The sequence below is a fragment of the Oncorhynchus keta genome, unplaced genomic scaffold (genome assembly GCF_023373465.1).
Source record: "Oncorhynchus keta strain PuntledgeMale-10-30-2019 unplaced genomic scaffold, Oket_V2 Un_contig_27288_pilon_pilon, whole genome shotgun sequence".
Taxonomy (NCBI): domain Eukaryota; kingdom Metazoa; phylum Chordata; class Actinopteri; order Salmoniformes; family Salmonidae; genus Oncorhynchus; species Oncorhynchus keta.
The window spans coordinates 7,501-11,131 of NW_026285440.1; the positions used below are offsets into that span (position 1 = coordinate 7,501).

At 45.1% G+C, this 3,631-nt stretch overlaps 1 long non-coding RNA gene across 1 annotated transcript; it reads left to right on the top strand.

The window, feature by feature from the left end:
- Positions 1-2,135: 2,135 nt before the first annotated feature.
- On the top strand, positions 2,136-3,108 carry LOC127922827 (uncharacterized). Its single transcript, XR_008112471.1, has 4 exons — positions 2,136-2,156; positions 2,436-2,529; positions 2,625-2,816; positions 3,007-3,108. It is a non-coding gene; the product is annotated as an uncharacterized LOC127922827 (long non-coding RNA).
- The last annotated feature ends 523 nt before the right edge of the window (positions 3,109-3,631 follow it).

The window sequence follows — 3,631 nt, forward strand, 5'->3', positions numbered from 1 at the left end:
TATGGTTGAGACAGAGAGCTTTTGCTGCTGCAGGCAGCTCAGCTGAGTCATGTCAGTGAGAGAGCAGCACGCGCTCACATCATGAAGTCATGTGAGGTTCAACAACGAACAGAAGCACTAGCTAAAGTACACTAACCCCATTCCATACAAATGTGCGCAACCACGACATTCAAAGGAGGCTGCAAAGAAAACTAATGGGACTGTAGCAACTGTGTTGACATCAAAATCTGGGGTGTGAACTAGGTTTCTATTCAAGCATTGATTGACATGGTAATGGCTCTATAGTATTGGAGAAAAGTTGAAAAAACGGACCCCTCCGACGCTGTACGTTACATCGTGACGTGTCATGGCGTAACGTACAGCACGCATAAAGCAACTAATTCTGTCTTACAGCCTCTCTCCACCAGGTGTAGCACTTCTCTCACCGATTAAAAACAAGAAAGGGACAGGGACAGGGTAAGGGATAGGGATAGGGAATGGGACAGGGATGGGGACAGGGTAAGGGATGGGGAATGGGACAGGGTAAGGGATGGGGAATGGGACAGGGTAAGGGTCAGGGTAAGGGACAGGATAAGGGACAGGGTAAGGGACAGGGACGGGGACAGGGACAGGGTAATAGGGGGGATACCTAGTCATTTTTTGCGTCATCACTGCAAGCTATCATGACTCTCAAAAGCCGCTTGTTTACTTCTGAAGATCACTTTAGCAGTGCCCTAAAAACACGATTCAAATTCAACACAAAACTTCAAATAGGTATGTAATATAATATTATATAATTATATATATGTATGTATATATACATTATATAAACTCTTTATAGTGTTTTATTTACATTTTATTTTATTTATTTTTTATTTTTTTATTTCACCTTTATTTAACCAGGTAGGCTAGTTGAGAACAAGTTCTCATTTGCAACTGCGACCTGGCCAAGATAAAGCATAGCAGTGTGAACAGACAACAGAGTTACACATGGAGTAAACAATTAGCAAGTCAATAACACAGTAGAAAAAAATGGGCAGTCTATATACAATGTGTGCAAAAGGCATGAGGAGGTAGGCGAATAATACAATTTTGCAGATTAACACTGGAGTGATAAATGATCAGATGGGCATGTACAGGTAGAGATATTGGTGTGCAAAAGAGCAGAAAAGTAAATAAATAAAAACAGTATAAAAACAGTATGGGAATGAGGTAGGTGAAAAGGGTGAGCTATTTACCTATAGACTATGTACAGCTGCAGCGATCGGTTAGCTGCTCGGATAGCTGATCTTTGAAGTTGGTGAGGAGATAAAAGTCTCCAACTTCAGCGATTTTTGCAATTCGTTCCAGTCACAGGCAGCAGAGTACTGGAACGAAAGGCGGCCAAATGAGGTGTTGGCTTTAGGGATGATCAGTGAGATACACCTGCTGGAGCGCGTGCTACGGATGGGTGTTGCCATCGTGACCAGTGAACTGAGATAAGGCGGAGCTTACCTAGCATGGACTTGTAAATGACCTGAGCCAGTGGGTCTGGCGACGAATATGTAGTGAGGGCCAGCCGACTAGAGCATACAAGTCGCAGTGGTGGGTGGTATAAGGTGCTTTAGTGACAAAACGGATGGCACTGTGATAGACTGCATCCAGTTTGCTGAGTAGAGTGTTGGAAGCCATTTTGTAGATGACATCGCGAAGTCGAGGATCGGTAGGATAGTCAGTTTTACTAGGGTAAGCTTGGCAGCGTGAGTGAAGGAGGCTTTGCTGCGGAATAGAAAGCCGACTCTGGATTTGATTTTTGATTGGAGATGTTTGATGTGAGTCTGGAAGGAGAGTTTACAGTCTAGCCAGACACCTAGGTACTTATAGATGTCCACATATTCAAGGTTGGAACCATCCAGGGTGGTGATGCTAGTCGGGCATGCGGGTGCAGGCAGCGATCGGTTGAAAAGCATGCATTTGGTTTTACTCGCGTTTAAGAGCAGTTGGAGGCCACGGAAGGAGTGCTGTATGGCATTGAAGCTCGTTTGGAGGTTTGATAGCACAGTGTCCAATTTTAGAGGTAATAAGTTGGACAGATCGGGTGAAAAAGTTGTTAACCCACATGACATCTCTCCTTCTCACTATCACGTAATAGGTTTACTTCCCCTCACGACATCTCTCTCCTCACTATCACGTAATAGGTTTCACTTCCCCTCACGACATCTCTCCTTCTCACTATCACGTGCACAGGTTTCACCTCCCTCACGACATCTCTCCCCTCACTATCACGCAATAGGTTTCACTTCCCTCACGACATCTCTCCTTCTCACTATCACGTAATAGGTTTCACCTCCCCTCACGACATCTCTCCTTCTCACTATCACGTAACAGGTTTCACTTCCCCTCATGACATCTCCTTCTCACTATCACGTAATAGGTTTCACTTCCCTCACGACATCTCTCCTCACTATCACGCACAGGTTTCACTTCCCCTCACGACATCTCTCCTTCTCACTATCACGTAATAGGTTTCACCTCCCCTCACGACATCTCTCCCTCACTATCACGCAATAGGTTTCACTTCCCCTCACGACATCTCTCCTTCTCACTATCACGTAACAGGTTTCACCTCCCTCACGACATCTCTCCTTCTCACTATCACGTAATAGGTTTCACTTCCCCTCACGACATCTCTCCTTCTCACTATCACGTAATAGGTTTCACTTCCCCTCACGACATCTCTCCTTCTCACTATCACGTAATAGGTTTCACTTCCCCTCACGACATCTCTCCTTCTCACTATCACGTAATAGGTTTCACTTCCCCTCACGACATCTCTCCTTCTCACTATCACACAATAGGTTTAGCTTCCCCTCACGACATCTCTCCTTCTCACTATCACACAATAGGTTTAGCTTCCCTACATGACATCTCTCCTTCTCACTATCACGTAATAGGTTTCACTTCCTCACGACATCTCTCCTTCTCACTATCACGTAATAAGTTTCACTTCCCCTCACGACATCTCTCCATCTCACTATCACGCAATAGGTTTCACTTCCCCTCACGACATCTCTCCTTCTCACTATCACGTAATAGGTTTCACTTCCCCTCACGACATCTCTCCTTCTCACTATCACGTAATAAGTTTCACTTCCCTCACGACATCTCTCCATCTCACTATCACGCAATAGGTTTCACTTCCCACACGACATCTCTCCTTCTCACTATCACGCAATAGGTTTCACTTCCCCTCACGACATCTCTCCCTTCTCACTATCACACAATAGGTTTCACTTCCCTCACGATATCTCCCTCACTATCACGCAATAGGTTTCACTTCCCCTCACGACATCTCTCCTTCTCACTATCACACAATAGGTTTCACTTCCCCTCACGACATCTCTCCTTCTCACTATCACGCAATAGGTTTCCCACTTCCCCTCACGACATTCCCTCCTCCTTCTCACTATCACACAATAGGTTTAGCTTCCTCACGACATCTCTCCTTCTCACTATCACACAATAGGTTTCACTTCCCTCACGACATTCTCCTCACTATCACGCAATAGGTTTCACTTCCTCACGATATCTCTCCTTCTCACTATCACACAATAGGTTTACTTCCTCACGACATCTCTCCTTCTCACTATCACCAAATAGGTTTAGCTTCCCC